We start from the raw sequence: 12,038 nt of genomic DNA, 5'->3' as shown, positions 1-12,038 counted from the left end.
GGAGCTAAATGTTGTGCCTGGGACACGTCTTGTATTAATGATACTCGTTACCTGGAGAGGTTGGAAAAAGATATACATTTCTTCTCTGTTCCAAAACCAAAATCAAACCCTGAAAAGTGTAGGGTTAGCTAGCTAGCTACTGAAGATATAGCCTACTGAATGTATACACATGCTGCTTTTGCTTTTTAATGATTTTAACAGTGAATAAAGACCGACCCTGCTGTACAGGAACCAGTGAAGGGAAGCAGGGAAACTTTGCTGATATTCAACCAGCTGTGTGTCATCGCAGTGTGCACAGATGAATGTTGTTTGACTTCTCCTAGAGATCTCTGCCCATCCAGGTGCTGGTGTTCATCTGCACACACTGCGATGCCACACAGCTGGTTCAATATCAGCAAAGTTTCCCTTTATATTCATTGTCATCTGTGGCGATCAGCAGTGATGTGATGGTTCACTTTTACACTGTGATCTGTAGCCTATAGTTCGGCTTTAGCTTCTAACTATCTTTGTCTTTTTAACCTGTTGTTGCTGCTGAGTCAGTTTGACATCCTGGATATATCCTTCAAACACAGACAGTAGACCCCTCTGTCTGCTTCTCTCTGGAATCACTGTTTCATTTTTCTAAAAAAAATGATAATATTTCTTCAGGGAGTGCAGTTAGTTACAGTGTGGGCTCCATGCTTACTCTGACAGCTTGTCGGACTACCACAAAGGGGCGGGGCTTAGCGAATGGTCACTTTGACATTGTATTATTACAAATGCAGTTCATAACATAATTTAACACTGAGAGATCAATAGATGAACAACAGTAGCCTTAGGTATAATACGATGTGGTGCAATTATTTCTTTATGTTTACCAACTTTCAAGGTAAACCGTACTATTACGAATCACAGAGGCTGGGTGTGAAACCACTTTCTATTTGCTACCTAGAGCACTTTTTACACCTGTCGCCATTTCATTTAAGTGTGCATCTGATGGATGTTAAATTGACAGTTACGTAACAACACACAGATAACCGACTGTTCCATAGATACATTACAGTGGTGTTTAAAATATAAGGCAACAATATAATGCAATTTATCAACGTGAAAATAAGTAAATAGTGTCAGTTGACAATGAATTAACTGTGATGTGCTGGAAATTTTTGATGAACCATCTGAAATATAATGTAAACATTTAGGCTCCATGGAGAGTGCACAGTGTGTAATGTTAAACATGCCTGAGTCAGAAGCGACTGGAATGTTTTCTTATCAACGACAAGGGAGTAGCACCTCTGGGCCTGCACATTTTTTCCTCTCTTCTCTTCTTCTTTTTACTCTTCCTCCCACCCTTCAGACCACAAACCATTTAGTGGGAGAGGTTTCACGCTTACACACGCACGCACACACATAGAAACAAACACACAGATGTATATTACGAACGCGCACACATATACACGCCCACGAACACAAAGACAAGACAAAAAAAGTGTCCGTGCACAAAAAAAAAAAAAAAAAAAAGCATGCACACACACAGATTCTTGCATAATTGCATCCTCTGGTTTGTCACTATGTGAAGAAAACATACAGGGATTAGAGGGTTTGCAGGCCTCAGAGGGGCAGAAGGAAGGGGGGGTGGTTGGCATAAACAGAGAAAAGAGACAGAGAAGAAATAATGAGAACAAATGAGACATAATTAGAGAAGAGCACACAGAGAGACAAGAGACAGAGCAAAGAACAAAGTAAAGAAGAGAGTGTGGTCAGAGCCACATGTCTTGGCACAAAGCGCAATTTCCTTATTCCAGAGCTATACTTCCTGGGATGTCTTAAGCTCTCCATCACTGAGGCAAGTCATCAGGGGCGTTAGTGCGCTCAGTCCTTTGAAGTTCAGGGAGGGGTTGATCTTATTGAGACTATTAATTGGAAGGAGAAGAAAACAGGCAGATTCATCTTAATCAGACACGGGCTGTTGCTCCCTGAGGGACCGAGCTGGCTCATGATCACTTTGAAAAGCAGCCGAAGAATTGAATGGTTCGCTGCTTGTATTGTTGTTGGCGTCTTATCATGTTATTTGTATTTACATCCTTAGAATACACCCAGTATTGGCTGGGAAATGGCAACACATTTTTCTGCTTACTGTCAAGTTACAACTTATTTCAACTGTTGTTAATGCTGCGCTCTTCAAACAAAATAATATAGGCCTGTTACACAATTGGGCAAGTTGCAGTCATTAATCAAATCTTGCTGCTGATTGTAATGTTTGTTTTGGGTTATCTTTGAAAAACATTTTGAACCACATACACACACACATACAGAGGCTTGAAAATATTTCAGGCCTCACACACTCGATATCAGGGAGTCTGACAAGAGTTTTTTTTGGCTTTTACCACTGTTTGCTCCAAGCTTCGAAGTCTATATCATTTCTGCTGAGGAATTTGTCGATGTTGAGAGCTGTGTATTTTGGTACGAGGGCTCTTTAATGGCTCTGGCATTTGGTGTCGCTGACAAAAACTGGCGAGCTGGCGCGGCTTTTTTAATGACAGTTCAAAAGAAACGACCAATGCCAGCAGCACGCATTTGTGTGGCCAACGTCGTAAAATAGAAGTCATACGTGGCGGCTAACAGTCACAAACAAAGCCATTAACGCTGACATGGGAACAGTTACTGTTTGATTGACCCGTAATGAAATAAAAAGGGTGAGAATGAAATCACTTATCAGCTCCCAGCTGAAGGCATTCCTCTCAGAGCACTGGATTCTAAACCAACATCAAAATATCAGCCCAGTTGCTGGAAAAAAATGTTGGCATGTATGTTTCTGCAAACCACAAATATGTGGCATGTTTCATATGTGACATATCAACGTTTCTAAAGTGATGACATTGTCATCTGAAATTGGAAGGAGTGGTGGATGGCGTGACATCCAGACAAGATGCCTGCCAAGCTGCAGATCACTGTTCGAGACCAAAAAAAAAACCCCCAACAACAACGATGCTTTTTTGGCAGCCCTCTGTAGCATTTCCACTGGTGTATCTTGCACCAAACCTAGTGTCTTTAGCGGCACATTGCAATGTTGCACAGCATCATTTGTGGCACTGCGTTTACAACTGAACCTGGGTGTATTTTAACGGACACATCACAGCATTTCCCAGCAGTGTTTGATCCACAATACATGGATGTTTTACACAGACACATCATGGTTATACAGCTGGTGAGTGTAGTTTGGTAGAAAGAAAATAGTCCCTATGTAAAACTGCAAGTGTATCACTGCGCAGAGACAAACATGCATCCACTCATGGATGAAAGGCTCGTGCTTGTGACAGCACAAGATCATAACATCAATGACATCCTCCTTGGCTGAACTGTAATTTTAGCAAGCTCAGTGATGCGCTAGTAGCAGAAGCACGCTTCCTTGCACGCAATGATCAAGTTGGTGGATGTAGTTTGGCAGAAAGAAAATAGTTCCTACCTGAAGCAGCTCACAACAAGTTATCTTATGTAACTGGGTCACGATTTCTGGAAAAAGACATCCCTGTTGAGTTTTTCAAATGTTCTTTTGTGGCGCTTTGAGCACCACAAGCTGAGTGCCATTTAGTTCCATTATACTTAAGGGAAGGCAGACATCTCTATGGCCGATATCTCCAACTCCCAGCAACTTATATCAAAACAGGGGCGTCGGTGGCTTGGTGATGGAGCGGGCGGCGCATATGCGGGGCTGTTGCCGCAGCAGCCCAGGTTCGGGTCCAGCCTGTGGCCCTTTGCTGCGTGTCATCCCCTCTCTCTCTCCCCCTTTCACACTTGGCTGTCCTGTCCATTGGAGGCAAAAAATGCCCAAAAAATTATCTGTGTAACTTCAACATACTCATTAGTTGTACTCTACCTACTTGTGACTATTTTCACTGAGTCTGTATTGTTTGTTATCTGATATCTTTTTTTTTTTAAATGCATGTCCATTTTTGTAATTTCATTTAACTAGATAATAAAAAACAGCTTATGTGTAGAGTCGTAGATGGTGCAGTGTGTGTGTGTGTGTGTGTGTGTGTGTGTGTGTGTACCATCAGTTATCTATCATTCTTTCAATCTGTGGGGACTTTCTCTGTTACAGTGTTTCAGGTCTGGGAAAGTGCAGCATTCCTACACACACGCACACATACATAGGAACAACCCTACTATCCTGAAGGCTAATTGTTTACATGTGGTTTAGATTGTGTTCTCTAATTAAGAATGTGATTCACACTCCTGGATTGAGGGTTGACTCTGTCGTGGTAACCACACCACAAAACAGCCCTGTTTTCTCTGCTGCTTAAAAACCCATTTACAACACTGGAAGAACCATTCATAGCATAAACTGCTCACATGTGTGTCAGTGACAAATCAGACAACAGCAACTTCAGCATATAAAATGTTTACCTAACCTCGGCTCTGAACCACATTAATTTACTGGTAGAGCGCGAATTTCACTGTTGGCCCAGTTGCCGCTGTGGAAGTGACTGCGCTGCCTGTGTTTCCTGGTAATTATGGGGGAATCGGGCACAGACAAAGACTTTTCTCTGTAAAAGCAGCGAGACGTGCGGCACAGTGTGGTGACAGGCGAAGTCACTCACTGAGTGATCTCTCTTTGTTTTTATGATTTCACTTTTCGGAGGAAGTGAGTCAGATGATTTTCACCATCATTGAATACTCCTCACCAGGAATCAATTAAAGTCATGTTTCAGTCATGTTTGCTTCAGCGCTTAATCTTCTGTGTGCCCTGACGACTTCCCGAGCAGTCAACCATGAACACTGGTGGTCTCTGTAATCAGTAGTGCTGACTCTAAAAAACCTCAAATGAGATGTTTAATTGATCTCAAAACTTTGAAAACACTGACAAGTATATTGACAGCAAAATACTAGGATAATACCAAAAATTAAATTGAGGTTGAAGGGATACTTTGCCGATTTTCAACCAGCTTTGTATCATTACAATGTGGGCAGTATGTGTAAATGAACTGTGGTAAACTTCCCTCCATCTAACCAGCGCCCAGATCTCCCTGCTCATCTCCCAGCTCAAATCTGGCAAATGAAATGTTCTGTCATCCAGCGGATTAGGTTGGCTCTGGGGCTGTTTCTCGAACTACAGATTGTGTTTCTGCATTTTCATATATCCGCCACCAAGGACTTAGAGAGAATAGTAGTGTATTGAGGAGAGATCTGACCCTGTCTTTCTCTCTCTATCAAACTCAGACCTAACTCTGGTCAAACAGTAGCACTAGGCAATGCTAGATGTAAACTAAGGCCCAATCCCAATACCCCCCCTTGTCCACTACCCCTTAGCCCTTGCCCACTACCCCTTGGCCCTCGAAAGGAAGCAACGAGGGGTAGGGGTTGAAACCTTTCCCTAGGAATTGGGACACCGCTCACTATGTCACCGCGACGGTTACATTCACGCATACAAAACTATTTTAAACAGGAAGCCACGACCCGTCTACATTCCCAACCGGCATCTACAATGTAACAGTAACGTTAGCTACTATTATGCTTGCTACTAACGCACCATTAGAGTAATAAGATATGTTCGACAGGAGACTTATGCTAGTTAGCTAGCTAGCTAGCTAGCTAACCAGCTAACATTACGAGGCAGCATAGTTATACTAGCTGGCGTGTTATCGCAATGTGAAAAATCTGACAATTTTGCAGAACAGGACAGATGACAGGCGCCATATAGTGCAAGCTAGCTAGCTAGCAACCTGACGACGGTAAAGCTAGCTGGCTAGCTGTCTGTCAACTCCAATCTAGACATCGTGAATAGCAATAAAAACTTTTTTCCCCGTCTCTTGCTTGGTGGTAGCCATGGCGACGTCTACCCCTTGTTGGCGAGTCAGCATCTGAAATCCCTCACTTCGAAGGGCTAGTTTCATACCCACTACCCCTCGTTATGCCCCCTACCCCTACACGCAAAAAGGAATCGGGACACCCCTACCCCTCGCGGGAACCCGCAAATCTAGGGGTAGGGCCAAGGGGTAGGGCTAAGGGGGGGTACTGGGACAAGCCCTAAGATGATGTTACTGTGTTGCTTATTTCTCACTTAAAATGTTTCCAGAAATGTATTTTAGTGCACTGTTTGAGGTATTGCTGCAGCCACATGCAGCTTGGAGCCTGTACAACACACCCTACAAACTGAGCCCATCATCAGTACAAGACAAACCCACTAACGCAATGGCCCACGAACGGAATGGTTATTTGAACCCTGCAACAACGCAATGTTCTAGCGAATAAATATGAGGTCAAATGGAAATAAGCCACTTCATTAAAATTATTCATTATACATTAAGATATACATGATTCACCTCATAAGTAACGAGATGTAACCCTTACCATTACCATTACCCTAACACTTCATAGCTAGCTAAATGCTGACTTAGCATTTTCTACGGGGCTTTCGTGTCTGGACCAAGGAACGAACGAGCTGATTGTGGACTGACGTGTAGGTATGTGGTGGGTGAGTCACGTAGCTGATGGGTAGGCCACATAGCTGCTGCAGCCACAGCTACACCCATTTGCACTGTTTGGCTGTAATGTGAGAGTTTGTGAAAAGGAAGTGGCTGCCAAAGAGATCAAATGGTAAAACTGGGCAGTGCTGATCATATATGAACCAAGATTCTGTTACTGCATTGCCTATTTCTTGCCTAAAATGTTCTCGAAAAACATTTTTAGCCTACAGTTAAACTGTTACCAGCCGACACCATAACACCAATACAGACGAGCTCACATTATGTCACCCACCAGAGTGTTTATTGGTCCGGGGTGACATAGTCAGTGTTGGGTAAGGGTTACTTTAAAAGTAATCAAATTACGTTACTGGGTTACTTTTTAAAAGAGTAACCAGTTACTTTACTGCATTACACCCTGACTAAAGTAACTCAATTACTTTAAAAGTACTTCCAATGTTACTCCCTGAGAAAAGTAATTCAAGCACTTTTAAAGTACTTTTGAGTATTCTACATTTCCTATTGGACAATGGACCACAGGATGTTTGGTCTCCAAAATTAAAGTTATGGACCACTTGCCCTTCACTGAGATCCAATTCTCCCATCACAGCCGTCACTCTGACCAGTAGAAACACAGAACGATCTGCTGCCGTAGACAACTGTATGACAACAACACCCCAGCATTTTTAATATTTCCTCTAGGGATGTTACCACACAGAGTAAAAGGGGGAAATGATGGTGTGAAACAGCTGAGGCACTTTGTCAACCCGCTGAGTTAACGTTACTGTCATTAGCATCAAGCTAGCAAACAATGGCACATCCTCATGGTCGGACATAAAGTAATAACATTAACAAATAGCGGCGGGGCTTTTACTCACCACAACTGCAGAGGCTCCCAACTTCATTTGAAACAAACTACATTATAGATGGTCCTTTATTTATTAATCCCTCTGTGTATTTATATATTTACTTTTTATCCGCTCCGTTGTCTTTATAAAGTTAACATATCGCACTGTCATTTCAAACTCAAAACTTGTTTCAAATTAAAAGCCCCATATAACCTCGGCTAGAGAATCCCTCCAGTTTCTAAATAGGCTTTTATTCTGAAACATTTGTCAGAACTTCCTGTGGAAGATACAGTAGCTTGATAGTTTACATATGGCGCTTCAAATGCAGCTCCTGCCATCTGCTGACGCTTTTAGGTGACTACAACAACATGTCGGCTGGCACATGAACAGAGAGACAGTTCTGGCAGTGACTCAAATAATAGTGAAAGTAATAAAAATAGGACAAGAATAACCCGATGACATCACACACCCCGTGAAAGACAACCGGGGATAATTGGTGAGTACCAGGTGAGTAGTGTGTACCAGGCATAATGCAAGTCCTGAGTCTGAAATATGTCTGTCAGCGAGTCCTACTCCACCTATTTAGACTCCACCGACAACGGCAGCATTTCTCCGACCACGTAGCGAGCCACAAGCTCCATGGCTTCTTTCAGACTGATAGGTTTAATGTTATCTCCGTTATTAGAACCAAACGACAGCCATTGCTGTTTCGGAGCTGAAGGACCAGCTCCGAAACGGAAGTAACTGATGTCTTGTTTGAAAATGTTCTTAAGTATTTGATTACTCAAACAGCAAACTAACGCGTTAGGTTACTCGTTACTGCAAAAAGTAATCAAAGTACTCTAACGCGTTATACCCAACTCTGGACGTAGTGGATACTGGAAGTTGTAGGTTTTCTATCTCTTGAGCAAAGGCAAATGTTGCAGCTCCTTGTCTCTGTTTTCTCTGGTCATGTAACTTCTTTAACTACAGTTGGAAGTCAGATGAATGCATTTTTCTTAGGGTTTTCCTTGACTCTGAAAATGGCAATTTATTTCCTAACGAGCTGAGGGTGTGCAGGATTTAAAAAGGTGTTGCTACGCTATTATGTTTCTAAGCAGTTTGAAGTTCATCCAGAAATCAACGAGGACCCAGTTTAGCTTGAATCTAGAAAAAGGAAAGTAAGCTAATCTTAGGTTTTGACAGTTGTACAACCGCATTTACAAGAACAGAATCTGTTTCAGTGTATTGACTGATGTAATCAAAGAAGCATTTTTCTCCATATTGGAGTTATACTGTGACATTCTGCTGTTTTCTGCCAAATTTGAGAGGCTATTGCTTCTACGCATCTGAAATAATCACATTCAGAAACTCAGATGTATTGATTCAGATTGAACACAATGGTTAAAGTGTTTAAAGATATCTGCATTCCCATATGGAGGCCTTGAGCCAGCCTGACGCACCACACTCCTCTATTTCACTAACCAATTGTGGAAAGACCCTCTCAGTGTGGTCAGAACAACACATCAGCTTCCCACCTTCCATCTGAAAACTCATCTCTTTGTCTTTTCCCATAAAACATTCCTCCCACCGGATGATTTCCCCTTTTTACTCACTGTGATCACTCTGAAAAACATATTAAAAAAGCCATACTCAAGCATGAAAGTTTGTAATGAAACTCACAGCGTATTTGTTATTGCCGACACTAGCACAATGACATCATGTCTGGCCCGGGTGTAAACCGCATCACTGGATTTGGGTCATTTAGCATGCTTGCTGGGTGGTGCATTAAATCAATGATTAATTAAGGTTTCTTCAGAAGTATAAAAATGCTTACCTTAAGCATAATCCATAATACCATATTTCTTTCATTTTACTGCATTGTTGTACACAACTGCTTATGAGGCCAGTATGGGCCTCCCTAGATCTCGGGTCAGTGCGGCCAAGCTCTTCACAGCCCCTGACTCTCCTCTAGTGGTTAGTGACATAATAGGCAGATGAAGCCTATCCTCGCACACACAGGGCAAGAGGCAGAGTTTACCCTGGAGATTGCTTACTACACAGCCAGAAGAAAAGATAAAGGAGTTCTCTGACGTTCTGGTGACAGAAAGCAGCTGGTTATGCCTCTCAAACTGAAAGCACATGTCTTAAATAACTACTCACGTCAAGCAGAAACATCTAAACGTTCCTCAGAGAGCACCAGTGGGTAACAGTAAGATCAGTCCCACCTTTAAAGTGCAGAAGTCTCAGCTGATTACGTGCACATGGAGCAAAGCAAAGGTGGTCATAAGTATGTGCTTGTGGTGGATCACTTCACATGTTTTGCGCAATCTTAGCCACCAAAAATAAATCTGGGCAGACTGTTGCATACATGATCTTTGCACACACACACATTCCACACTTTTCCACACTATTTTCTGAAAAAAAAGAAAAAAAAAATCATCATGATCAAGACTGGGATTGGAGTCTCTACAACAACTCATTCGCTGACAACTCCATACCACCCACAATGCAACTGTGTAGAGAAAGAGTGTTCTTGATTACAAGAAAGCAGACTGGAAAAAAACTGTCCATGTAATACATGCTTATAAGCGAGTTGCACTCAGCGAGTTGTCACATGTTTGCCATTTTTGCAACCCAATTGCCAGAAATGTTCATATTGTACATTTCTGCAAACCACAGTATGTTACATTTATGTATTTCATATGTTACATTTGTACGGTTCCAATGTAGTGGATATTTTGAAATGTTTTTTTCTTTGTGCTTCAATTTTTGATTTTATGTTGTGACAGTGCTGAGGTTAACGTGTGGTTCAGTTTAAGCACAAAAACCACTTGGTTAGGGTTAGAAAAACATCATATTTTGGCTTAAAATACCCGGTTTTGTAGCAGTAAGCACGAACAGAAATATCCTTTGTGCCATTAAAAATACCCACTTTCGTTGGTTGTCGGTTTCGAACAGTGGCCTGCTGCTATCTGCTGCTATCTGCTGCTAGGCAGCCATCTCGCCGTGGTGTCACACCAGCCACCATCCTCTCCCATCATCCTCTCCTTCCCCAATGAGAAACTCAGCTCGTGTACATGTAATCAGAATTGCGACACTTTAGAAATGTTTAGATGATACGTACGTATGAAAGGTACAAACATATGATATTATGGGTGGCATACGTGTACAGTGCCAACGTTTTATTCTGGTGACTGTGCTGCATTTTTCCTCTTGTATGAACAACATCCAGTTGGTAGATCTGTTGTTTAGAGCAGATGCAGATGTATCAACAGCCACCCTTCAATCTAGAGACGGTGTTGTAGAGAGAAACGCCTTGGAAACTTAGTCTCTACTGTTAGAGGGTTGTTTATTGTGCAGTTAAGATAACTGCAGATGGACCTGTGTACAAGATTCAACCATAAACTAGAAAACAAGTCAGTATATGACAATAGAAAATCTCTTGACGTGCTTCATTATCCCCATTTCACCAAGAACAGAAAAACCTGCCACAGATCAGTAGCTCAAAGACAACTCACAGAGCAAAAAGAAGAGGCCCGAGAAGAACGTAGCTCTATAAGGTCAACAATAAAACCAAAGGAACCGCTGACCTACTGTATGACAGTGTTGGTGTATCCAGTGGTGTAGTGGTAGTTGATGAGGTGAGTGTACTCTTAGGTAGATGGGTAGGTTACTGAGGAGGAAGTGGGTATACTCTCATATATATTCCAGTGACTTTTATACTATACAGGTGGCTGTACTATAGATGGCAGGAAAAAAGAGGTGGTTCTACCCTGTATACCTGCGTAAACGGTTTAGTTATTTGCCAATCTCACGTTAAATATAGAACTACAGTTGAATTGCAGATTGAGCTCTCAAAGACTGAGTTCTTAAAAAATATTTTACTGCTTGAAAAATGGTCTTTTCATAAACAGAAAAAAAGATGAAAATACTTAGGAATTGGTGGTACATGACCAGAGTAAACCAACACATTCTCACTCCAACCTCGTCACATTGACGTTTGGTCACGGACTTTCCACATCCACATACGATGTGAAAGGTACCCTGGGTGCGTTGGTTGTTGACGTTCTGGGACGCCATGTCAAATTCTGCCTGTTACATGCAATGTCTTCTTTCAAAATACATTTATGTTTTTACAGGAAATTTACTGTTTACATACAGTCTCTTTCAAAATAAATGCACTACGTTGGTACAGCACTGCAAATTGATGTTGTTTTTTTTTTCTACAACAGCTAACGCACGTGGTTAGGGTTAGGAAAAAAGAACAGGATTTGGTTTTATAATCTTATGGGATGTGAACACTGCTCTCCTGGGTGAAAGTTGGTATTTCCCACCCACCCTACTCAGACTTTCGCCACCTTAACTTTTGATCATGTTCCGCCACGTTTCCCCTTGTTAAATTATAAGAGCAACCACAAAGGGCAGCTTTTTTCGTCAGTGCCAGATTTTGATGACTGCGGAGTAAGATTGGGCTGGAGGAAACAGAGAAACGGGCTGTAGCATTCACTCTTGATAAGGAGGTAAAAAACCTACAACTACAAGAATGCACACACTGAATCAGTGAATCACACAATGTGAGCTTGGCTGTTTTGATACAGGATACAATATGGAGGCCAGTTGGTTACAAATGATCTCGAATTACAGTGCTATGCTACATGCTATGCTAAAATATGTTTCTAAAAACATTTTAGGTGAGAAAGATGCAGTGCAGTAACAGAATCTTGGTTCATATTCGATCAGCACTGCTTAGTTCAACTGTTTGATC

This window comes from Epinephelus fuscoguttatus, linkage group LG8, assembly GCF_011397635.1.
Source record: "Epinephelus fuscoguttatus linkage group LG8, E.fuscoguttatus.final_Chr_v1".
Lineage (NCBI taxonomy): Eukaryota > Metazoa > Chordata > Actinopteri > Perciformes > Serranidae > Epinephelus > Epinephelus fuscoguttatus.
The sequence above is the reverse complement of the archived record's forward strand: the minus strand, read 5'-3'. Positions refer to the sequence as shown.